Source organism: Gorilla gorilla, chromosome 13 (assembly GCF_029281585.2).
Source record: "Gorilla gorilla gorilla isolate KB3781 chromosome 13, NHGRI_mGorGor1-v2.1_pri, whole genome shotgun sequence".
Taxonomy (NCBI): Eukaryota; Metazoa; Chordata; class Mammalia; order Primates; family Hominidae; genus Gorilla; species Gorilla gorilla.
This window is the reverse complement of record NC_073237.2, coordinates 116,114,357-116,141,746: the sequence shown is the minus strand read 5'-3', so window position 1 is coordinate 116,141,746 and position 27,390 is coordinate 116,114,357. Positions and strand designations below refer to the sequence as shown.

At 37.8% G+C, this 27,390-nt stretch overlaps 2 long non-coding RNA genes across 2 annotated transcripts in view; one reads left to right on the top strand and one right to left on the bottom strand.

Annotated features, from left to right (window-relative positions):
• Positions 1 to 27,390, top strand: part of LOC134756904 (uncharacterized) — a 355,080-nt gene that overhangs the window by 201,060 nt on the left and 126,630 nt on the right. Inside the window, exon 4 of the long non-coding RNA XR_010130341.1 lies at positions 6,452 to 6,570. This is a non-coding gene — a long non-coding RNA (uncharacterized lncRNA). The remainder of the gene's footprint in view (positions 1 to 6,451; positions 6,571 to 27,390) is intronic.
• On the bottom strand, positions 1,242 to 5,663 carry LOC109025230 (uncharacterized). The gene is made up of 3 exons (XR_002004445.3): positions 5,607 to 5,663; positions 4,627 to 4,704; positions 1,242 to 1,317 (listed from the first exon to the last, which is right to left on the bottom strand). It is a non-coding gene; the product is annotated as an uncharacterized lncRNA (long non-coding RNA).

The window sequence follows — 27,390 nt, the reverse complement described above, 5'->3', positions numbered from 1 at the left end:
GTAGTTCTCAGATGTCTTCAGAAGGATTACTGCTTTTTTTTGTTGTTGTTTGTTTGTTTGTTTTGATGGAGTCTTGCTCTGTACCCCAGGTTTGAGTGCAATGGCACGATCTTGGCTCACTGCAACCTCCGCCTCCTGGGTTCAAGCAATTCTCCTGCCTCAGCCTCCAAAGTACCTGGGACTACAGGCGCCTGCCACCATGCCTGGCTAATTTTTGTATTTTTAGTAGAGACAGAGTTTCACCATATTGGCCAGACTGGTCTCAAACTCCTGACCTTGTGATCTGCCTGCCTAGGCCTCCCCAAAAGCGCTGGGATTACAGGCATGAGCCACCGCGCCTGGCCGGATTACTGTTTTTAGCATGGATTTAATTGATAGAACTTTCTAGTTGTTTTCCATGGAACTGTTGGTCTGAAACAAACTAGTCCACTGTAGCCAGAAGCAGAATTCCCCTCCTAAGCACTTTCTGGTAAAATCTTTAGGCTTCTTTCATTCAGTCATTTGCTTTTGCAGAGTCTCTGGCTGCATTTAAATTTAAATGTGTATCTTCATGCAGAATTGAGCAGTTATGGCCCCAGAATAGAATTTCTGAATATTGGTATAATTGAGGGAATGTATCTGGCCTTTAAAACTACAGGAATATACCACAGTTCTGAAAAATGTTTCAGATCTTGGGAAACAAAATGAATTGAAGGGTACGAGAGAGAAAATTATGAGCTCAGTATTGGAGTCTTGTACCAGCCTCTATCTGCCAGATGTTCTTCCATTTTCTACTTAGAAACCATTCCCCTATTTAGTCAAGGGGAGATGAGCTGCCTTTTTATTTGGTAAAGGAGATGGGAAACATACATTAAGAAGTATATCATTCTGGAATGTAAAGGGATGGGAAATGGAATAATAGGGGAAAGAAAGTTTTGCCTTGATGACTATCTTCTGGACATAGAAATTAAAGTGCGACAAATAAGGCATTCTACTACAAATAAATGGTAGCACCACTTTCATAACAGTAGCAAATCTAAGGAAATAAAGCCTAGTTTACAAGGTCTATGAGAGCATGGATTTTGGCTACTATTTGAACAACTTACATCTAGTGCTAGCTTGGTAGATGTTCTAGAGGTACTTTTGTAAGAAACAGTGGTTGAAACTTAGAACCCTATAGTGTCTTTTTTTCTCTTTTTCTAAAGCTGGAATTAGGAACTCAGTATATCACCAAGTTTAACCCTCTTATTTTACCGGTGAAATAAGAAGTTGATATTTATTGGTTCATATTTGTTGGGTTAAAAGCAGAGTAAGAACTGTAAACAAAAATACCAGAACCTGAAAAAGAAAAAACGTTTGGAATTAGGCATTGTTACAAAGCTACAAGTGTAAAAATATGTACACTTACACTATATCTACAAACATATACAGAAATGCAAACCCACACCCATGCAAATAATTTCTTTTCTGGGTCACTCTGTCACCCAGGCTAGAGTACACTGGCATGATCATGGCTCACTGCAGCCTCAACCTCCTTGGCTCAGGTGATCCACCTACCTCAGCTGAGTAGCTGGGACTACAGACATGCACCGCCATGCCTGGCTAATTTTTTTGTACTTTTTGGAGAGATGAGGTTTTACCGTGTTGCCCAGGCTGGTCTTGAACTCCTGGACTCATGCAATCCACCTGCCTTGGTCTCCCAAAGTGTTGAGATTACAGGTGTGAGCCACTGCACCCAGTCTTATGCAAATAATTTTGACTAAGAAGCTGGATGAAGGGCAACTGAAAGTTATTGAAGGAAACTTTCAGTAAATCAACCAGGAAAAATAGTGAGCTACATCCTGTGGTATCCTGGGAAGATTACGGGAGCTGATTCTTCCACACTTTTTCTGCAGTGGGTTTGGGTACATTGGCTAAAGTGATTTAGTACAGGAAAACTTGTGTTTTCCTAGTGGATGATTGCCTTCCATCGTTTTGATAAAATAGTCTCTATCTCACCTTTCAAGGGAGAATCATCTGTTATCAACATCTGGCCATTGGCATTTAAGTGCACAGAAACTTGGGCTTAAAAGAGAAGACTGTATTTAAGTCAAATGTCAAGTCTAATTTTTGAAATGGAAGCCCTCATTGCTGTCTGAAGTAATTATCAGAATGTGGATTTGAACAAAGTAATTTTATTTCAGCCAGTGCCCTATAAGTTGAGATCAGGAAGTGGGTTAAGACTGACTTTTTCTTTTTCTTTATTAGATTCTCTATGGAGAAAAAATAAAACCCCTCATTTAAAATCTGTATCAGATGATACTTTGCTGACATGTTATCTGCTGAAATCGAGGCAGCACCCTGGCTAATTTGGAGTGGAGCTGTTTGCGACAATTTAGAACATAGCTTGGGAATTAGCTATTCAGCAAGCCTACATTAAAATTAATTTGATAAAGTATACATTAACATTCTTGACACTTCTGTGAGCATAGATTTTAATAGATCAGTGTATGGGGGGCCTGGCCAGTAAAATAAAAACCTCCTCAACGAAATGGAGGGAGAAATTCACCATCTCACCCTCCCACACTGCAGGACTAAACCCTTCAGCTATCAGTACAGTACATCAAATTTAAGAGTCTTTAAATATTAAATATCAGTGTGCACCATGAAATGTAATAAACCCACTTTTCAAATAATGTTTCATTCTCTGACATCAAAATGTGTGAGGAGTTTTCTTTTAAATATACTGTAGAAGTTAATTAAGTTCACTCAAGTTTATTACACAGATTCACGAAGACTACATTAGGATATTTACGACCAACCCGGAATGCAACTCACTGAAACTTTTGATATGTTGATAAGTGATAAGGATGTCATTTGAGGTTTATTTTTTAATAATAATTTAATTGTCATTGTAAAATGCCTCATAGTTAGGACAGATTAAATTGCCACCAAAACCGTTACTAAAATTCATAACCTCTATAAATGTAAAGTGTTTTCTGCTGTGTCATAAATAACAACACTTGTTCCAGGAAAATGAGGTGCCTGAAATAAATTAAGAAAACCAAAACATATAAATGCATTAGATTGCAACAATTTCTTGTTGCTGATGGGAATGCAGCTGAATGGAGCGGTAGATTCTTTTACTGAGTAAGGGTTACTTATGATCTCAATAAATCTTAGGTACTGGAGGATTTCTACTTTGGGTTTTGTGTTTTTTTTTTTTTTAACCTTTTTGGTACATTTGGAATATACTTCCTTTCCTGACTGAAGAGGAGCAGGAGAAAGAACCTGGGAAAATTAGGAGAAATTACGTCACTAGCAAGGTGACCTTGTCCAAGTTCCATGGCCTTCTGGAGTTTCATGTTCTTTGTCTGCAAAATGGGGTCAGGTTTGCCAATTGTTTCGAAGACAGAAGACCGCACTGGGTTTTCTTGTGAAGTCCTTTCCTGTTCTAATAGCCACTAGACTTGTCTGAATAGTCACCTTCCCCGGGAAACATGTTTTGGTTTCTTAAGTAGGCGTGAACCTTCTCTCTCTGCCTTTCATGGAATGTCATTTATCATATGGCTGTTACTGCATGCTCAGAGGCTGGTTTTATTCATCAGGGCATGAACCACTCAAGGCCAGAGTCTGTGTGCTCATCTTTGTATCCCTGTACCCAACAGACTATGGGATATAGTAAGTGCATAATAGATCTTTGTGGGATAAATAAATCAATATGTCATTTTGTATATTTGAAAAAGAATGTTTTTATATAGTTAAGGGGAATGCATGGTTTATATGAAAGAAACTGTCTTAAAAATTTAACTTTTGGCACCTGGCAGTTCAGTGTCAGGAACAAGGCTGGCTTGCTATTGGAATGAGCTGCTCAGGAATGTTTGGGGTAAAGACTGAACAAAAGGACTGGCTGATTTGTCTACAGAACTAGCATCTGTCTAAAACATATTGAGCTGATAAATGATACAGCTGCCATGGAACTAACGTAGAGAAGTAAACATGGGGACCATATGTAATTCATTGTCTGTGTTAATTAGAATTTTTAAAAAAATTATAGAAGCAGCAGAAAACATTCAGAAAACTGATCATCATAGGCATGGGTCATAGATTGAACTGGTACTCGCCCTGGCTAAGAAATATTACCTGGGCTGAATTCTGTGATTCAAAGAATTCCTGAGCTTTACATAGTGGGGAAAAAAAGTCAACATTAAGGTGTAAGCTAAAAGATTTGGATTTCAGTCTTGACTAGGCCACATTCTTTCTCTGTGACCTTGAGTAAATCACTTTCTCTCTCTGGGCCTCAGTTTCCTTGCATGTAAAATGAAGGAGCTGTAATGATTTATACGTTTTCTTCCATGTATCTCACATATACCATGACTCATCTTTGGAAGCCCAGATGGCTCTAAGAGATGGGAAAACTGTCAGATAAGACATGTGGAGAGTTGCAATTTCCATTTTTGGGAAAATGGAACACGAGGTCATCAAAGTTGGGAGATGGAGATGACCTAGCATTTCCACTTCCTCATAGCTGAGTTCTCATTGTTCTTTTGAAGTCAGAGCCAAACTAGAAAATGATTATAAACTTGCAAGACACCCGGGATAAAAGGAGACTGAACAAGAATGAGAAAGTTCAACTTCCTGGCCCTTACAGCCAATTACAGCACATACCCTCCAAGTTGGGTGTCCCCACTGTGTTTAACAACCCAGCAGGAAATACAGCCTTAAAGAGACTTCACAACTTCTCTCCTAGACATGAAATAAAACAAAAGAATCCTTATTAGTGGGTTGAAAACTTAGGGACAGTAACCAGGAAAAAATAATAAAGTTATAAAAGTTCTTTCCTTTTTAATAGAGTTTTGTGTTAGTACTGTAAATTAATATAAATGTCACTTTAAAAGAGAATACAGAATAAAATCCTAATAAAGTTGGATAGCACCACAGGGGTGGTCTGTAAATTGAGAGAATATCTGATTAGATTTCAAATGCTGCTTTTTAATTTGTGGGCCTTCTCTTCTCCCAGTTTATTAGATGTATTGTTTCAGCGTGAGTTTCCTGGGCTAAAAGGGGCTGCATTCACTTCTAATTCCATATTAACTAGTAGATCACAGGGATGATGTTTAGCATTTGTATAGGTTCTGCTTTTGTAAGTGTTTTGAATTGTTAGTCAATCCCTTTGAGAAAGTTAAGTGGAAGGATTGTCCAACAAATGACCAACAAAAGAATCTGGAGACCAGGGAGGTGAAGTAAACTGAGGTCATACAACAAATTGAAAGCCCCTCCAGTTCCTGCATGAGTCTGCCAGTGCTGGTGCAGCTTCTGGAAGGCAGAGAGCAACCCTCCCTTGTGTTTATGTATTCTGCCTGACCAAGCATATGCACATCATGACCATGTAATAAATACTGATATATTCTAGGTTCTGCAAGCATTAGGTTATAAAAGCACATTTTATTGGGAACTCTTTAATAGAGGATAGATTCACATAGACACCTTATACTTGAGACTTTGTTCATCATTCTCATTTATATCTCATTAGGATCCTCCAAGAACTACGGGACTTGGGAGGGAATGTTCTTCATCATTAATGGAAAACATACCTGGCAGCAGAGCCAGAACATTAGACATCTAGTTCTGACTTAGCATGCACTTACCTGGGTGACCTTGGGCAAATCTCTTTTTTTGCACTGGTCCCCAGTTTCCTTATCTGGAAGAGCAGATTAGACTAGATTCAATATGTTTCACTCAGCACTGGTCCCATGAGATATTTCTTGATAAAAGTAGCCATCCTTACCATGGCTAAGTATGCTCAGATGAGAATGTGATCCATACCCATTCCTAAGAGATGTGCAGCACACTTCAGGTAAGAAAACCTGTGGAACTTCAAGTTATTCCTACCAAGATGTATGTGACTTCAATCTGTTTCTGAGAAATGTCCATTGACACCCTTTGGATACTTTGTGACATACACTTTGGCAGCTGTTAGACACGATGATCTCAAAGAGCTCTTTCAAATCTAATATTTATGGTTTATTCATGACTATTTATCTCATACAGATGAGAAAACCTGAACCCACAGAAAGGAAATAACCAAATTAACAAGACAGATGAACTGGTGGTTACATCTCCTATATGGATTCCTTTTTTGGCAACATGTATCCTACAAACATTGCAAATTCACATGTCCCATCTATTCCATATGGCCACACTGACATTTAAAACTGTTCTCAAATGTCTAATAGGTCTGAAGCTTTCTTCAAGAGTCTTCACTGAGGAAGCCAATCCTGAAAAACAGAGTAGGATTAGGGAAGGATGATAGTTAAGATAAAATAGGAGGCAGCCCTTGTGTGTCCACAGCAGGCTTTTCTGACTGCCCCCACTGCCCCAGGTTGAGTTAGGGAGAGTTTTTGTGCACATATCTCTATTGGGACTCTTACTGCATTTTCTTTTTAAATTATGTTTGTGATTTCTTTCTTTTTTTTTTTCTTTTTTGAGACAGAGTTTTGCTCTTGTCGCCCAGACTGGACTGCAATGACGTGATCTCAGCTCACTGCAACCTCTGCCGCCCGGGTTCAAGAGATTCTCCTGCCTCAGCCTCCTGAGTAGCTGGGATTACAGGTATCCACCAGCACACCCAGATAATTTTTGTATTTTTAGTAGAGATGGGGTTTCACCATGTTGGCCAAGATGGTCTCAAACTCCTGACCTCAGGTGATCTACCTGCCTTGGCCTCCCAAAGTGTTGGGATTACAGGCGTGAGCCACCGTGCCCTGCCTAAAATTATGTGTTTTAAATATATATCTTCTTCTTTAGAAATCTCTTTATAATTCAGTGTTTCTAACATAGTGCCTGGTACATAGTTGGTACTCAGCATCACTCTGAAACTGGAGAGTGAAACAGTGAATGAGTGAGCAAATGAATGAATAAATCAATGCTGACTGAAACAAAACATTTTAGAGCCATGTCTCCACTGTCACTGGTGTAATGGGACAGGATTGAAGGAACTTAATCAGAGACTGTAAGCCCAAACTGACTGCTTTTACTTCTGGATCCCACAGTCTCCTGTAATTTTCAGTTTCATTTTAAACTTTACCTGGGGCCATATATTACCTTGGAGATCTCTTCCATTAACACAACACACTGATCCTAAGGACAGCCAAGGTCTCTTTCTTGGTGTATCTCCTTCTTTTCTAAGGAAGAATTTGTTTACATTTTTAAGTAATTAAAGAGATACAAAAAAATATATCTGGTGGGATGACATTGTGTCAGAAAATAATACTAGGTACAGGGGATATGGGGATTTGTGAAGAAAACAGAGGAAGGAGAAGATGCTAGAATTCAGGACAAAACTGTCTAGTTTGGTGTTGGAGGTCAGAGAAGGATTTATGGAGGAAATGAAAACTAAACTGAGATCTGAAGAATACACAAGACTTAGCAAGAAAAGAAAAGGATAAGTGAGTTGTTGCAGACAGAAGGAACAACAGGTTAAAAAGCCTGAACATGAGAAAAAAACAAGCTACGTTTGGAAAACTGGAAGGTATTCTCTTCAGCTGGAGTAGATCATGTGAGGGAGGAGGTGTGAATGAGGTGGCTGAAGTTATAAGCATGAATGGATAACAAAATAAATTGCATTTTACACCTGAGTGCTCCTGTGGACAATGGGCTGGGAGAACCAGAGGGTTATAAGCAAGTATATGATGAGAACAGACTGGCGCCTCAGCACAAGGATAGGGACAGAATTCAAGGAGCTTAATCAGGAGCTTCCCATGATCATTGAAGAAGTGCTTGCATCCTGGGCTAGGGTAGCAACAGTGGGAATAAGAAAACAGTTTGGCTTTGAGACTTTTTAAAGGAAGTTGAATCAAATTGGAAGCTGGATTAACCTGATGATGAATTAAATGTGAGAGATGAGTGAGAGAGATGAATTAAATATCATTCCCAGTTTTCCGGCCTGACAGCCAGGTGAAAATTGATAGATACCATTCATTGATATTGGAAAAACAGGAGGAGGAGCAGGTTTTTAATAATGTCAGGGATTTCATGAGTTGGGATCTCAGTTATATATTTTCTTTCTGATTCAAAACCATTTGTTAGTACTGTAACCAATTATTTTCTTAATTAATTTACCAGCCAGTATATAAAGCACACTATATAAAAAAGTTTAGGTTCCATAGATAGAAAATACCCCATTTATACAACTTTGAATCTATCTACAAGTTGATTGGCAGGATCTACCCAATTCAAGCAAAGCATCAGCAACATTTTGAAACAACTAACGGTTTGGTTCATCAAATTTTATAAGTGAGGTCACTTGCACCTTTGGGCAGTAGAATAAACAAAATAATAAAAATGCTTTAGAAAGTACTGGTGAGCAATTTGAATTTTATGTATTTTTGATGAGTTGGAAAAAGAGTGAAACAGGTTTTGCTTCAGCATGTTACCTTGCAACTGAAAGTGTTGGTTTTGGGGAGGAATTCCTTAACTTAAGTGAGTTATTTGAAATGCCTCTAGACAACTGTGACCAGAAGGCTAAAGTAACTTAGTAGGTGATGTAAGCTACTGTGGGGGAAATTTGGAATATTTGATTTGAAAAACAGAAGCTGTAGAGAGGGTGGGAATAACTGTTCAGAAGCACTCAAGGGCTCTTGTAGGTAAGGCATGGTTGAGGTTTATAAATGGTCAAATGGAAAGATAATGGGTTTTAGAGTTGGACATGGTTGGCCTCTGCCTCAGGCATTAATTAATTGTATGAGCTTGGTGAGGCTTTCAACTGTCCCAAGTCCAGTCTTTTCATCTATAAAATGGAGATAATAATGCCTCCATTGCAAGGCTGAAAATAAGGAGAATGTCATCACTTGTCAATGTCCACAATTTTATAATTTTACTTCCTTAATCTGATTCATCTATCTTCTTATTTCTGACCACATTGCAACCATCCTTAGTCTGACATCTTACATCTATGATTCAATTCTACCCTACCTGTTCTCTTTGCCTCTTGTCTTGCTTTCTTCAACCACCATCTACAAGGCTCAGAGAATGATTTTTCTAAATTCCAAATATAATCATATTTTCTACTGGTTAAAAATCGTTCAACAGCTCCCCTTCAGCTGTACAATAAAGTCCAAACTTCAAACTCCTTAGTGCATTTTCCAAGTCCCTGGATGATGTGAGCCTCAAATTATTACTGAGACTGCCAACCTGAGCATCTGTCAGATCAAATTGTTTGTGCTTCCCCAAATTTGACTAGTATTTTGAGACAATTATGCTTTTCCTCAAGTTTGTCCTTTTCCTTGCAATTTTCTTATCCCTTCCCTTTACTGCTCTCTTGCAGACAGCAAATATCTACTGTGACAGAAAAAATATGATGGTTCACTGCACTCCATTCCATTTTATTCCAGAGACTACATTTCCCAGTCTCCTCTGCATTTAAGTGGGGTCGTGAGATTTAATTTTAGCTAAGGGAATGTAAGTGCAAGTAGTATTTGCTATACATACCAGGACCCTTAAACTTTCTTTGCAAAGCTTCATTAAATTTGTTCCCTTGTCTATTGTCTGGTTGCAGATGATGCAGAAGGGGACTTTAAGACAGTGGAATATGGTAGTGTCATTAAATAGAAGGGGCTTAAGTACTAGAATGATTGTATGGAGCCCAGATCTTCAACCATCAGTGAATTATGAGAGAAATGAGTAGTACATTTTATTATATTAAACGAGTGAGATATGAAGGTGGTTTGTAAGATGCTAGCCAGCTGTTAGCCTACCTTAAATCATTATGCTTACTCAGCTTTCAGGATCTCTTTCAAAAGTATCTAGGTTCAAATCCCTGATCTATCACTTTCCACTTCCCTAGTAAGTCACTTAACCCCCGCAACTCTCCATGTCTTGTTTTCCCCATTTTTCCAGTTGGTGATAACACTATCCTTTGGTTTATGATGTTGATTGAGGATTAAATGAGATAACCCATGCAAAATGCATGGATCAGAGTGAGTACAGGATAAATGTCAGCTTTCATTATCATGTAATATTACACCAACCATGATAATCCATTATTGATGATTTCTCAAAACCCAGAGCCAACAATCCTGAGAAATGACCTCAAATGTTTCTCCCACAGTTCTGATGAAATAATTTTAGAATATAAGCTGTAGGAAATACATGGAATCGTAGTGAATTAAAAAAAATCACCTGGAGTGCCTTTTATAAATTCAACCTGATGAAAGGATAATTTTGATTGATGATCATCAAGGTGTAATCTTGGAAGCGAGAAGCTGTAACAGCAGTTACAAGGAGTCAGGGACTGAAAATGACAAACATCATGAGATGAAGTTTTATTGTTATCCTTAGTTGGCTCAAAACTTTGTCACTGAAATAACACAGACCACTAACCATCTGTTCTCTAAGAGCCATGACTCATGCATTTCATGCTCTTCAAATCTGGTGCTTAAAAAGTCATTAACTATGTAAAGTTGTTAGAAGAAACCCCCCACCTACCAATTGCATCCAGCACTACTATTTGTTGTGTATTCTCTCAACGCTTGCTGAGATGTTTTGCTAGCCATCCAACCAAAGTTGTAATTAACTCAGTTTCTACGGGGTCATGGAAAAAGCATAGCTTTTGGCATAAGACAGACTTGCTTGGAATATAGGACCCATCCCTAAACTAGTCCATTTATTTTAACTCACTTAGCCTCATTGCCACTGTCTACAGAATGGGAGAAATTATGCATATCTTGTTAGATTTTTGTGAAATTTGGACATAAGTAATATAAAGTGACTGGCACATGACAGGCACTCAATAAATAGTGGTACTATATCCTGTATTTATATCTATGTATAAATTTATACATGTATATAGATATAAACATACTTTTTTCTTCTTCTATTAAGATCCTATAGAGTGGGTTCTGAGATGGCTAAATCTTATACAGTTTAGGTCATAAACAATCATGCAGAATTTTGCTCACAATATCTTCAAAATGTTTCAGAACTATTCCGTGACACGAGTGCTTTAATATGAATACCTGTATACACTCCCCTTTACATAGCTCCATTTATTTATTCCCCAAGGAAAACAGGCTGAATTGGGTTATATATGAGCTAGGTATTAGGCTTAGCTATGAGTAGCTAAGTTGTGGCTTAAAGTAAATTATTATTTATTCTCTTTCATGTAAAAGGAGTCTGGGGATAGGTGGTTTTCATGGCTGGTATGATGACTCCAAAATGTTATCAAGAACACAGACTTCAGTTATTCTACTTTACCATGTTAGGGTATTAATTTCATCATCAGGCCACTTTCTGGCCAGATATAGTGTCCAGATCATCCACAGTGCAGGTTGGAAAAAAGAAAAAGAAAAAAAACAAGGGCAGAAGAGCTGAAAGGGCATCCTGCAAGATGAATCAGTCCCATTAAGCAGCCTTCCTGGAAGTTCTACATCCTACTCTCTTGCATCTCGTTGGCTAGAATTTGATCATATGGCTTCATCTAGCTGCAAGGGCGTCTAAGAAATGTAGGCCTTTCTTGTGGGTGTCAATGTTCTAAACTAAAAAGTTGTGTTTCTATTATTACAAAGAAATAAGAGAAGACATGCTGGGATGAGATGGTGAACAAGACTGAAAGATACTGGAAGTATAACCCAACAGTTTTTAAGAGATTTCAATTCATGGACCAACTCCAATTGATTTATAAAGAATCCCTGGAACAGAGAGTCAAGTGGGATGCTAGAGCCATAAATAAGGACCCTAGAGGGACAAAAAGTACCTTAACTGTTGAGTATCCCTCACAGGTGTAGATTGGAGGTGAGTGACAGCAGGCACACCATGGGTTTGCTATTCGTGGTTTAACTCGAGGATAATGGGATTTCAGACAGTGTGGTATTGGAAGAGTAGGTATTTTCATACCATAACAATGACAAATATTTGTGCTTTCTTCTACATTACAAAGATGCTTCTTAAATCATTTTCTTAGTTGATCTCTCCCCTCAAAAAAGATGGAATGGGCAAAGATTATTAGCATCTGCATTTGGCATTTGCAAAAATAAACTCGGATGGGTAAAGCAAAATGCATAAGGTCACACAGCTATCAAGAGGTGGACCTAGGATTTAAACGTCCGCTTCATGACTGCCAGTATTAAGCTATTTATATTGGATTTGACAAGCACTCAGAAGCAGTGTGGCATTGGGGTCAGATAAATGTGGGCTTGAATGCAATCTCCACCCTTGTGGGATCTTTCTGTTTTTAAATGCAGTAGTAATCATTGTTTTTTGGTGTACAGTTCTGTGAGTACACACATATGCATAGATTCTTGTAAACACTACCATGAATAAGACACAGCACACTTCAAACATCTCAGATAATCCCCTTGTGTGGGACCCTTGTAGGCTCTACTGTAAAGTTAGTGAGATGCTGCTGCCTGTGTTGCTATTGATAATCAAGATTCAAAATAACAAGAGCAAACTCATTATGAGTATATGGTAGATTTATTGATTCCGAAGGTTTGGGCCTCAAGTAACAGAGAACACAAATGAAGCCCAAAAGAACACAAATAAGCCCAAAGAAAACATCTTATCTCACATGTCGAGAAGTCCAGTGGTGGCGTGAGTTGCAGGTGCCATGTGTCAGTGCCCCTGGCCTACTTTTCTATGGTGCTCTTGGCTCTGTCTCTATAGGCTTTATTCTCAGGATGTTCACAAAATACTATAGATGTTCTAGGTTTCACTTCGAGATGCAACATAGCCAGAGACATAAAGGTGCCACCATTTGCTGTTTCCTTCTTAGAGTAAGATATCCTGTCTAGAAACCCCAAGGCAGAGCATCCCTCTCATCTTTGTATATATCCTTAGTGCATCATTGTATGACTAATACTGGATCACATGCCTACTGGTTAACTGATTATGGGCCAGGGAAATAAGATACCCCTGAATGGCTAATGCTAATCAGTATACAACAGCTAGGGCTGGGATGGTGTCAACTTCCCATGAAACACATAGTTGTATGGTGGATTCTGTTAAGATGTGAAAGTGGAATTATGCATAATGGGTAGGCAATGAACAGTAAGTATACGGTGAATTTCTGTTGACAGCTTACAACCCCCTGTTCCAGACCACTGCATCACCCTGTGATCCAACATGAGAGACAATTACCAGGTCATTACAATCTTCCCCCTCAGAGCCTTTCAGTTTTGTTAGAGCTTCTGTGTGTGTGTGTGTGTGTGTGTACACGTGTGTGTGCATGTGTGTGTGTGTATGTGTGTGTGTGTATGAGAGAGAGAGACATTATAATAGACACAGAGGAAGGGAGAAAGGGTGGGGGAGAGGGAAAGACAGCTAGAGGAGAGACAGAGAGAAAACAAAATAATTGCTACGCATATTATATGAACATACTTGAGCCCTACAGTGACAACAGTATAATGTTTATTTATTGTAAATAAAATTAAAATCCCACCAGAAAGTCATTAGTTACAAATCTCTGTATCTCTCCATTTGGTAGTTCCAGTAAGACAATTATTTCAAATCCAAACAAGGTTGAGAAGAATAAATTAGTTAATTTGTGATAAAATAATACAATTTATTCAAGTATTTCATTTTTACTGGGTAAGATACAAAGTAAAGTTGCTGTATAATTAGTTCATAAATTACTCATCTGAGAGGGTGAACGTTGGTTCTTTTTAAAATTTATTTTTTGTTAAGACTTTCCAGTGGCTGGTTGGTAGGGGTAAAACATTTCCAGGTTTTAAATAGTGTTTTGGGAGGGGGGTTTCATTTAGTGCTGATAAAGGAACAGTAAGATGTCTTCACAGAGGTCAACCAGTAAATTAGCAGGAGGACTGGGGTCGTTATCTTGATTTACAATCCATTTAATCGTGTCCATTCTCTTTATCACTTTCAAAGCATGTTTATAAACATGTGGCCTCCTTGAGGGCAGAAGCTGTGTCCTATTCATCTCTGTCTCCAGCATTGCCTATCAGAGGGTCTGGTGCATAACAAGTGCTCAGTGAACACTGGCTGAACTAAACTCACGTGGGTGTCCCTGGTACTTAATATCCCTGTGTCTATCTTATCCTTAGAGCATCTTTGTATATATCAAAATATATTTATTTTTCACACCTGTTCTTTTCACTGAGTCTGCCTCAGGTAATATAGAAATTTAAAGCAATGGGAGTTCTTGCTGTTTAATCTTGATGGATGTGGAAATATTTCTTTTTGTGTGGCAAGATAACAGATAGGGTTTTTTGAAGACCAACAATTGCCATCCATTAATCCTGATAGCACAAACTGAAGCACGGAATTGAATGATCTTGCCCGAGGTTACTGAGGACGCAACACCCCTAGACCAGAATTTCAGTTAATTCCAGATGGATGTTGTTACCAGTGTTATGTGGTGCAGTTTGATATTCAAAGGAAAATTCTCAACCAAAAGATACATCCCGTCTATTGATGTCTGTAATTTCACCTTTAATGTTTAGTCCCTTTGCACTAGCTTTCTGATTTAACATTACGTTTGCATAACACTTTTTTAGTTTACAAACTACTTTAAGCATCTCATTTGATCCTTACAGCAGCAGGGAGAATTGGGCAGGGAAGGCATAATTAGCCCTGTCTTGGAGATGAGGAGACTAGCTCAGAAAGGTTAAATAACTTGGGAAGCCAAAGGACCGTGAAAGATATGAGTACGTTGCCTTCAAATTAATAAAGCCTTTGTTCACTGCCCCCCGACACCCTGCAAACCTTCCCTGTTTTCACTGGTTGGAATTCATTCTTTCATGATCTGTGTTCTAGACATCTGTCATATCCTGTTATGATAGTGTTTGACTTGTTCTGCATTGTTTTAATAGAACCTCAACACTTCTAAGAAACTTAAAGTTAGCCTTGTCCAAATAGACATTTGATGCTTGAATTCCATCTATACTATCCCTTACAAGAAGTTGTCCAGACTCCTTGAATACTTCCATTGACAGGGACCTCACTACCTCTGGAAGCAGCATGTTTTCTTAGGACACCTTTGTATAAAATTCTCCATTTAAGACATGTTTCTGCTGTCTCTGGGAGATTGTAAACTCTTTAAGGACAAAGCTGGGCATTCTTATCCTTCCTACATCTCATCCTGTTATAGCAGAAGCTCAATAAAAGTTTGTTGAATGAATAAATCAGTGGGTGAACAGTTGGATGAGTTTCTAATAAAAGCTTCAAACAGCTCTGTCTAGTATTTTTCAGAAGCTATTGACCTGACACCTAAGGTATTTTTAGTTGTTAATTTATTTTCCTCTGGTTGGGGTTTTGGAATTTCTAATGCAAATATTTTTGAAATACAAAGCACAAGCCATCGGTCTGGCCTCTCATAAAGTAGATGCTTATCATAACTGAATGCAAGAAGATGCGAGATATGAAAGTGTAATAATACATGGAACAGTCAGCAGCAGGGAGATATAAGCTGATAACTGGCTGCAGAAAGATAACCACTAAGTCAGGGGGAAAACAGAAATGTTGCTTCATATTGGAAAGGAACAAGCAACAGAATGATTAGTTGGAGGCAGTAGCATGGTAGGCAGGCAGAGGTGGAACACCCTGGTGGTTAAGCTTGTGCACACTGGCACAGATGGCATGCATTTGAAACCTGGCTCTATTACTTATAGCTGCATGACCCTGGGCAAACCACTCAACTTCTCTATCGTTGGTTTCCTTATATAGGAATATAGATTAAAAGAATTAATGTATGCATGAAAAGCACCCAGAACAGTGCATGGGGAATAAATTATCTTTACAAAGGGATTGGTATTGAAATAGCCTGGGTTCCAGCCCTGGCCTGCCTCTTACCAGCTGTGTGATTTGACCTCTGTTTTTATTTTACCAAGTCATCATTAGTAAGGGAATGAAAATGTACTGTAGAGAGTGGTTATATTAAATGAGATAAATACATAATCCTGTTTGTTAGCTATTTGTCAACATCTCTGAGATTCAGATAACCTGGTTGGAACCCTGCTCATTGTGCCTCCTGTAAATAGACAAACCTTTCCCAAAATACGTGTGAATTCTTGGAGCAATTACATCCCTAGCACCACCTGGGACTCAGCTCCTGTGCTGTTGAAACTGACTTTCTTTTGCATCATGTTGACTGTGATGTAAGGCTCCGCTTCTTTGGTTTTTATAATAAACACAACTAGTCCTTCCTGAAGGTACTTGTAAATTAGGTAGACACTGCAGATGACTTGAAGTGAATGGGTGTGGGTGCTCACGTGAGTGTGTGAGTGTGTTGGGGGAACAAGGAAAAGCCACACCCATACCTCCCAGCCTCCTCCCATATATGGCCTTCTGCTATCTTCTTTTCATTTTCTAACACCCAGATTGTCAAGAAAACCCCAAATTATTGTTTGTTTTATAAGGAGCAGTTGATCTCCTCAGATGTTTCTGTACCAGCTGATATTCAAGTGTGAAGTCCCATCTTCCATTCTAGGCATTTATTAAGTTTTTTTTTTTTTCAAATAAATACAGCCCCCCCTCATGACATCTTCAAAATCTACTGGTAAGTCTGTAAAATTTGACTAGGTCTTCAATACATGTTACTTCACCCATATTCACTTTCAATTTAGTAACTCTTTTCTCCCTCACTCTGATTTTCTCCCTCTTACCTGGTGAGATAAATTCTCTTCCCAGAAGAATGGAACAGAAACACTGAAAGCACAGTACAGCTCAGCCATTTTCCTTTGGAAGCCAGGATACATGTCATCCAGTCTTGCACTAAACCCTGACTCAGGCCCAGCTGACATTGATAACAAGGGGACTTGCTCTGAATGGAGGATCTAAAAATGTTCAAGGAACAAAGGAACCAATCAGGCAATAAATACATGAAGAGGAGTCATCCAAGTGCAGAGAAAAAAGTAAGAAAAAACTGGTTTGAACATTTCTCTGCAGACTTTGACGCCACCCCTCTTATCATGCTCTGATAACTCCCCAAAGGCCAAGCTTCCTGTGCAAGCAAGAGAGAAAACAACTGGCTGACTTTTTTTTTTCTAAGAAGGAAACAGGATTTTCCCTAATCTCATTTACAGAAATTTTGAAAAGTGATGAGAAAATTAAAAAAATATATATAAAGGGTTTAGAACAACAGAGCCCTATGCATCCATTGCTAAGTTGCCACCACCTCCCCTAGAGAACGAACAATTCTTCAAAGAGGTGAGCTTTCATACATTCAACTAAATGCAAATCAAGGCCAGGCCCAGTGGCTCACTCCTGTACTCCCAGCACTTTGGGAGGCCAAGGCGGATGGATCATTTGAGGTCGGAAGTTCAAGACCAGCCTGACCAACATGGTGAAAGCCCATCTCTACTAAAAATACAAAAAAATTAGCTGGGTGTGGTAGCACATGCCTGTAGTCACAGCTAGTCGGAAGGCTGAGGCAGAAGAATTGCTTGAACCCAGGAGGCAGAGGTTGCAGTGAGCCCAGATCATGCCATTGCATTCCGGCAGGGGCAATAGAGTGGGATTCCATCTCAAAAAAAAAAAAAAAAAAAGAAAAAGAAAAAAATGCAAATCAGCACTGAAAGCCAGACACTGTATTAGGCTCCTTGAATCTTGAAAACAGAAATAATCTCTGCCATCATAGTGCTTACACCCTAAGCAAATAATTATGTAAATTATTATGATTATTTTAATGCATATTATGAAAAATACAGGCTACCATTAACGTATAAAAGGAGGCCTTGATCTATTTTGAGGAATCAGTGAGCAATCCGTGCTTGAGGAAGGAACATTTAAGTTGACATTTGTGATGGTTTATGTTTCAGCTTGGCTTCTCTATCTAGTACTCAGTCATTTCACCAAACACTCCTGTAGATGTTGCTACCAGGCTATTTTGTAGATGTCATTAACATCTACTTGACTTCAAGTTAAAAGAGGTCACCTTTGAATAATGTGGGTGAGTCCCATCCAGTAAGGTGAAGGCTTTAAGACTAACGCTGAGGTTTCCCAGAGAGAAGAATAAATTCTGCAATATTATCTCCATCAAGTTTCCAGTCTGCTAGCCTTCCCTACAGATTTCAGGCTTACCAGTCCCACAATTAGGTGAACCAATTTCTCATTAAATAAATAGATAGACAGATGGATAGATATAGATAGATAGTTTATAGACACATAAACGTACACACACACATGCATACACACTCATAATTTCCTATTGGTGCTGTAGATACCAAATGATGATACAACATCTAAAGGCAGGTAAAGAGTGAAGAGAAGAAATTGGGGAATGTGTTCCAGGCAGAAGGAACAGCCTATGAGAAAGTCTTGCTCACCATTTCTCACTGCATGCCTTTGGTGCCTCTAATAGCATGTTTTTGGAATGCCTCAGGATTTCCTCTACTTGTCTACCTGCAGCTGCCTTGATGAAACTCCAGGCTCTGCAGGTTTAGAGTGTCCCATGGACCAGCCAGTCAGTAGGAACTCCAGGGAATTGCCTACAGGCAGAAAGACTCTTGGGCTTGGAGTCCAGTGTCTTTGGTGCCCAGATGCCCACTTCTTCCCTGGGAATCCTAGGGCAAGTATATAAGTCTCTCTGGAGAGACTCATTTGTTGTTCTTCTATGAAAGGCAAAACATAATAGTTAATTTTTATTGGGTCCTTAATATATTCTGTGCACTCTTCCAAGCATATATGTTAATTCAGCTAATCTCCTCAACAGTCTTAGGAGATGGGAAGTACTGTTACTCACACTTCACAATGAGGAACTAAACAGGTGAGGAGATGCGTAAGGCCCCACAGCCAACAGGTCTCAGGTACAGGCTTTGAGCTCTGGTGGAGTCCAGCTCTGGACTCTTTGCTCATAATCGTGACATTCACTCATGCTCATAATCCCTGTGTCTCCACTTTCCAAGGCTGATGAAAGCATTAGATATCAAAGAGCCTTTTTAAACTCATAAAGCTACACCAATGAAGATTATTGTTCCACTATTTTCCTCTTCAACTCAGCAGAAGACTGTGAGATCTTTTCCAAAATTGTGTTAAGGTTTGCTTTATGTGTATTGAGTATTTATTTTCTGAGTAGCAAGCTCTGCAATATCTTATTTTATTCTTGTATCAATTCTATAGGAAAGACATTTTTGTTTTAGGGCTAGGGGCGCTGAGGCAGACAGGTGAGGTGAGACGTCAATCATGTGCCTGAGGTCACGTAGCTACAATTTGTGCACACATTTGCCTAAAAGGAGAGCCTGAACTGATGCTTCTTATGTTTCTGCTATCCCTACCAGCCCCTCTGCCATTCACATCTTGACAGGCGAGGTTGTGCTGGAATCAGCTGTGGCCTTCCTCCCTAGACTTTTCAAGGAAAGAAACAGTTTCATCAGCTTTTTAACAAATTTACGTTAATCACTTTTGAACATAAGCTCTTCAACTTGTGATTTGGTTCGTGAATTTGCACTGCCTTCTCTTTTTTCCTCAGCAATGTCTGTGGCTTGCTCAGATGTAGAAACCCAGGGAGACTCGTATCTTTCTCCCTCCTTCCATCTTCCTGCCCAACCGAGGGTCCCTTCTTTCATTTGTGTTGTGTCTTCTCTGGATATATTTTTCTCTTCCTATTCACATCCCTGCTTCCCGATCCTTTATCTTGCAGCTGAAGCCCCTGCTTCAATGGGCTCTGAAGCTATTTTGATGTTCTGCTTGTTGTGAAAATAAATTTTCCCTCACACACTCACACGCAGCGTGTGTTCTCCTAATGGAGTATGTGGTATGCATTTGTATGCAATTCTGGTGCAAAAAAGAACTGTGGAGTCCAGGAGAGACCCAGGCAGGTGTTCCAATTGCAGAGGTGTTTTCATGGAGAGAGTATCTTACAATTTATTTACATTTTATTCTACCTTAGTATCAGCTAACTTCCTACTATGTGCTTAGATCACACTGATTTTTTTAAATCAGTAAATATTTCGTAGCTCTCTTTATATCAGAATTAATAGGGATACTTGGGACTGGGTAGAGAAATCAGGGAATGAAGAAAATAGAGGTTAGAGAAATAGATTTTGCAATGATATTCAGGAAAGAAAGTAAACAGCAGCAGCACAGAATGTCCAGGCTATATTTGCAAGTTCCAGAGGGTGTGGGGTGGTTCTGGGGAAGCGTAGGGGTATGAAAAGGGGACTGGTGGAGCAGTAAGATCTATTGAGGGCTATAAAATCCCACATACTAGAGAGGAGGGTTGAAAAATGGAAATAGGACACTTTGATGTGACTATTTTGATGTTATGAGTTTGCAGGCATTTTAATGTGACCTAAAACAGAAACCTTTAAACCTTCCGTTTTTATTTCTGTTGTAAAGTAATGTGAGCAGAAGACATCCTCAGCCCCTCCCTGATCTTGTCCTTAAGCCTGAACCCATGCATGAGATTGATTCCCCTTTTCACGGTGTCCTTGAATGCTGTCTTTCTATCCCTGTGCCTTGGTTCATCCCTAAGCCTCTGGCTGCCAAACCTCCAGTTGGTTGTATCCAACAGTCCTGCTTACAGAGTAACACCTGCGTGAGCAGAGAGAGTTCTTTTATGGTCACGCTGAGCTTGAGTAAGTTAAATAAATATTTCCCAAGGCATTTGTCTACCTGAGCAACCAAGTTATTTTGTATCTCTTGTCATACAGAGAGTCTTGCAAGGGAGACATCAACAAGAAAGCTGTGACAGTTTTTGACTCAAAGTCTATTTTGTCTGATACAAGTACAGCCACTCCTGCTCATTTTGGTTACTGTTTGCATGGAACATCTTTTTCTATCCTTTCATTTTCAGCCTACATGTGTCCTTAAATCTAAGGTAAGCCTCCTATAGATAACATATAGTTGGATCTTGTTGTCGTTGTTTTTTTTCTTTTTTTTTTTTCACTAAGTCACTCTCTAGCTTTTGATTGGAGAGCTTAAATCATTTACACTTAAAGTAATTACTGATAGGGAGGGCTTATGGTTGCCATTTTGTAAATTGCTTTCTGTCTGTCGCATAGTCCTTTTGTCTCTCTTTTTCTCTCTTTCTATCACCTTTAGTATTTCATTGAATCTTTTTTGTATTGATATGCTTTGATTCCTTTTTCTTTTGTATATGTTATATAGATGTATTTTTGAAGTTACCATGGGGCTTATATAAACATCTTATGTAATAGTTATAAGTTTATTTTAAACTGATAACAACTTCACAAAAGACAAAGAAGGACATTCCAAAGTGATAAAGGTGTCAATTTACCAGGAAGATGTAATAATTGTAAATATAAATGCACCAAACATCGGATCACGTAAATATATAAAGCAAACACTGAAATAATTGAAGGAAGAAATAGACAGCAATACAATAATAGGAGGAAACATCAATAATAGATAGAACATTCAGACAGAAAATCAGTAAGGAAACAGAAGACTTGAACAGCAATATAGACCAGAAAGTTCTTACAAACATACAGAACATTTAACCCAATAGTAACAGAATATGCATTCTGCTCAAGTGCATGTTAAATATTCTCCAGGATAGATCGTATTTTAGGTCACAGCACAAATGTTAACAAATTTAAGAAGGTTAAAATTATACCAAGTGTCTCTTCTAAACACAATGGAATAAAACTAAAAATCAATAGCAGAAAGAAAACTGGAAAATTCACAAATACACAAAAATTAAACAATATTTCTGAACAACCAATGGGTCAAAAAAGAAATTACAAGGAAAATTAGAAAATATATCGAGATAGACGAAAACATAGCATACTGAAGTCTGTAAACACAGCATACTAAAATCAGCAGCAGAAGTTCAGAGGAAAGTTTATAGGGATAAATATCTACATTTACTAAAAAGAAAAATCTCATATAAACAACCTAACTTTACACCTCAAAGAATTAGAAAAAGAACAAAGTGCAAAATTATCAGAAGGAAGGAAGTCATAAAGATTAGAACAGGCTGGGCACAGTGGCTCATGCCTGTAATCCCAGCACTCTGGGAAGCCGAGGCAGGTGGATCATGTCTCTACTAAAAATACAAAAATTAGCTGGGTGTGGTGATGCATGCCTGTAATCTCAGCTACTTGGGAGGTTGAGGCAGGAGAATCACTTGAACCCAGGAGGCGGAGGTTGCAATGAGCCGAGATTGTGCCATTGCATTCCAGCCTGGGAAACTGAGCATGACTCTGTTTCAAAAAACAAAAAACGAAAAACAAAAAACAAAAACACCAAAGACAAAGATTAGAACAAATATAAATAAAATAGAGAATAGGAAAGTAATAGAAAAAAATCAACAAAACCGAGGGTTTTTTTGCGGGGGAGGGGGTGGGCGGGGGAACAAAACAAAACAAATTGGCAAACCTTTAGCTGGACTAGAGAAAAAGGAGAGATTACTCAAAATCAGAAATGAAAGAGAAGGCATTACAACTGATGCCACAAAAATAGAAAGGATCATAAGAAACTGCTATAAACAAGTATATGCTGACAAATTGAATGGTCTAAAAGAACTGGATAAATTCATAGAAACATGCAACTACCAAGACTGAATTATGAAAAAATAGAAAATATGAACAGACTTATAACCAGTAAGGAAATCAAGTCAGGGTTTAAAAATCTTCCACAACCACCAACAAAGGCCAGGATTAGATTTGCTTTTATACGGAATTCTACCAAACATTTGAAAAAGAAATAGTGCCAATTCTTCTCAAATTCTTTCAAAAATTGTATAAGAAGAAACATTTCCAAACTCATTTTATAAGGTAAGCATTAGCCTGATACCAAAGCCAGACAAAGACGCTACAAGAAAAGAAAATTGCAGGCAAATATTCTTGATGAACATACATGCAAAAATCTTCAATGAAATACCAGCATACCAAATTCAATAGCATGTTAAAAGGATCATATATCATGAATAAGTGGGATCCATGACCAAGTGGGATCTATCCTTGAGATGCAAGGATGGTTCAAATCTGTTAACATGATATACCACATTGACAGAATGAAGGATAATCATATGATAATCTCAATAGATGCAGAACAAGAATTTGACAAAATTCAACATCATTTTAGGGAAAAATACTCAACAAAGTAGAAATAGAAGAATATTACCTCAACATAATAGAGGCCATATGTGAAAAGCCCACAGCCAATATTATATTCAATGATGAAAAACTGAAACCATTCCACTAAGATCGGGAATGAGTCAAAGATCCCCAGAGTGACCGTTTCTGTTCAACATAATACTTGATGTACTAGGCAAAGCAATTGGACAGGAAAAATAGATAATAGGCATCCAAATCAGAAAGGAAGAAGTAAAATTATCTGTTTGCAGATAGCATTGTGTTATATGTAGACAACTCTAAAGACTTCACGAAGAAAAGGTATTAGAATTGATAACCATATTCAGTAAAGTTGCAAGATACAAAATCAATATACAAAAATAAGTTGCATTTATGTGCTAACAATGAACTATCCTAAAAGGAAATTATGAAAACAACACATTAAGCAAGCAAAACAATTAAGAAAACAATTAATGTCAATTTCCAATAGCATCAAGAAGAATAAAATACTTAGGAATAAACTTAACTAAGGAGGTGAAAGACTTGTACATTAAAAACTATAAAACATTGATGAAAGAAATAAAAGGCACAAATAAATGGAAAGATATTCTTTGTTCATATATTAGAAGATTTCACATTGTTAAAATGTCCATACTACTGAAAGCAATCTGCAGATTCAATGTGATTCCTATCAAAATCTCGATGACACTTTTTTATAGAAGTAGAAAAAAATTCTAAAATTCCTATGGTGCTACAATTGATTCTGAAGAGAAAAAATATTTTGAGAAAGGACAAAGTTGGAGATGCCTCATCCTTCCTGATTTCAAAAATATATTACAAAGGTATAGTGATTAAACTAGCATGGTACTGGCATGAAGACAGACATGTAGACCAAAGGAAGAGAATAGAAACCCCAAAAATATGTCCATGCATATACTTCTGATTTTCAACAAGAGTACCAAGAATAAACAGTGGGGAAAGAACAGTCTCTAAACTAGGTATTTACATGCAAAAAAAATAAAATTGGTCACTTAACTTACACCATATATCAAAATTACTTCAGATTGATTAAAGGATTAAATATAAGACATAAAACTGTAAAACTTCTAGAAAAAAAGTGAGAAAACCATCATGACATTGGTCTTAGTAATAATTTCTTGGATATGACATCAAAAGCACGGGCAAAAATACAAAATATTAACGGATAAGTGGGACTACATTAAACTAAAAGCTTCTTCATGGCAAAGCAAACAATTGACAGAGTGACAGGCTACTACAGAATAGAGAAAAATGTGCAAACCATACATTTTATAAGGAATTAATTTCAAAAATATATACAGAACACTTACAACTCAACAATAACAATGACAAAAACAAAAATGACCCAATTAAAAAATGGGCAAAGGACTTGAATAGACATTTGTCTGAAGAGGATATACAAATGGCCACAGGTATATAAAAAGATGCTCAACATGACCAGTCGTCAGAGGAATGCAAATCAAAATCCCAGAAAGATATTGCCTTAACTTGTTAGGATGACTGTTACAAAGTAAGCAAAAAAGAAACCAAACAAACCCCCAAATAATAAGTGTTACTGAGGTTATAAAGAAGAGGGAAACTTGTACACTGTTGGTTGAAATGTAAAATGATGTAGCCACTATAGAAAACAGTATAGAGATTCCTCAAAAAATTAAAAATAGACTGCCATATGTTTCAGCAATTCTATTTCTGGTATTCAAAAGAATTAAAATCAAGATCTTGAAAAGATATCTGCAAAGATGTTCATTGCAGCATTATTCACAATAGCCAAGATGTGAAAATGACGTAAATGTTCATTGACAGATAAATGGATTAAAAAAATGTGGTATATACACACAATGGAATATTAGCTTGAAAAAGAAGGAAATCCTGCCATATGTAGCAATATGGACAAATCTTGAGGACATTATGCTAAATGAAATAAGCCAGTCACAGAAGAAAATATACTGCATAACTTTATTTATATGAAATATCTAAAATAGTCAACCTCATAGAAGCAGAGAGTAGAACGGCAATTGTCAGGGAGTGGGGATAAGAGGAAGTGGGCAGCTGTTTAATGTGTATAAAATTTCCATTATACAGGATAATTAAGTTTAGGAGATCTACTGTACAATATTGTGGACTATAGTTTATAATATCGTATTGCATACTAAAATTTGTTAAGAAGATAGATCTTAGCTAAATGTACTTACCACAATAAAAATAAACAATAACATCAACCAAAACATGAAAGCTGTGAACAGACATTGAAATTAATTTGTTTCTCTTGGGGGAGAAAGGTAGCATGCTATATTGCAAGAATCTTCAAAACATACTCAGAATGTGTGGATACAAGTCTCAGTTCTGCTTCTTGCTGGTTCTGAATCATTAAATAAGTAATTATATCTTTCTGACTTTCAATTTCTTCAACCTGAAAAATGGGAATATGACATTTAAAAAGGCTCCACCATCTAATTTGGTTCAGAAATTGTCTTCCCAACTTCCTCATGAAAATGCCAAGGCTTAGTGTGTTTCAAAGACATGCTCAAGGTCATATAGCTAGCAAATAATAGGGTTGGAGTTAGAATCTGGGTTTTTTGTCTTTAGTAGAGTGCTTTTCTTGGTATGACATTTCCATATTGTATAATTTAGTAAAGGACATTGTCCTGTCAAAAAAGGGTTTTGTTTATTTTTTAGCACCCTACCATTGTTTCTGAAATTTCTAATAGCAGCATTACATCTTGACCAGCTTTCTGGACACCTGTACTACCTGGGTTAAGAATTTGAGAGTGAATGAAAGTTGAGTTCTGGCTGAGCACACCCCCATAGAGAACGTAGTTCTCCTTTTAGGGAAGGCTCCTACAGACGTGGAAGTTTTCCCCTACCCCAGTTTTCTTCAAGGTAATTACTCACCAAGAAATGAACAAAATGAAAAATATTGTATATGTAATTGGGCACTTTTGCCTGGACATGGTCTTCTGGAAAGCTCTTATATCTGATATTTGAATAAAAAGCTAGCCTATACTCAGAGCCCACAGGCAATACAAGTAAAATTTACATACTCAATGGGAACAAATAATCTTTCCACTAAAAGATCCTTGAAATTATCGCCTTAGCCAGACCCTGTTGGTTTTATCTTTTAGACTTGCTTGTTCTGTGGAGCCCTCAGAAATAGAATCTTCTGGGCTGGGATTCAAAATCTTGCTAGTATTGAAAAAACACATCACTACATAAAAAAATTAATAATTTTATCAGATAAATAGTTCATTTACTCCATCCCTTTATCCTGGAAAATCACGCAAAATTTACAACTCTCCATTTGTAAAAATCTCAATAATATTGTTAGGAATTTTGCCAAGAGCTAATCCTGCTCTGAAAGTCTCATTTTATTTCTATATCTGGACATCTATCTCTTGGGGTCGTCCACAGTGTCTGAAGGCAGGGGATAGGTGGGAATGGATGAAGATATTTAGTAATTTTCACAGAGAGCTTGGGGGAGCTGGTGGGACATCAAAAAGCTCTTAGAGAAAAGTCGACAGGTGACTTTAGAATAAATGAATCTCTTAAAACATTTAGGGTGTAAAATATTAATGGAACCAGTGCTTGGCCCCAAAAGCATTTGAGACTTTTACTGATGCCAAAACATTTGAAAAATAGTTAAGCAATGTTTAACAACCTGGAAAAGCTGAGCTGTTCACCCACTTCTGTGTTACTTGTGAAGTGCTTGAAGAGCCTCTGAAAGAAGAGCACATCTGCAGGGACTCCATTAAGGAAGGCCCCTTGGAGCTTCTTTTAAATGGGGTGGGAAGGAAAAGCTGAGTAAGAGTCTCATCAGGGAAATGAGAAAATTGCGGAAGTGTTTCCATATTGCATTGAGTTGCATTAGTCACTCTCCTGGAAAAGAATCCAGAGTTATCAGCAAAACACTGAAAGAAAGTGTCTAAAATGTGAAGATTACAGTCTGCATTGCAATGACTACCACGCGAAAAGAATCACCCATCTGATATGATAAAGGAACAACAAGGTACAGTTTGGAGTTGCAGAAACAGTTATACTGATATGCTGAGCCACTTTCCCAAATTATCAATAGAATGATTCAGACAGGCTAGGGCAAGGGAAGAGAGGTGAGCTTTGAAAACCTGTTGATTTCCAGGCACTGGACTGAAGGTTTTCATACATTTCCTCATCTTAGTATTAACTATTGTAAAACATTATTATATCTGTTTTAAAAATTAGAAATTAAATATAATGGTGTTGAATAAATTGTATAAGGTCTAACCACTGATAAATGGCAGTACCTTGACTTGAATCCAAGTCTACTTAGTTCCAAAGGCCATGCCGATAAAGAAAAATCACACGAAGAATTCTCCTTTTTTGAAAATCTACACATCCCTCTAACTTTAGGTCTTTCTATATGCAGCCT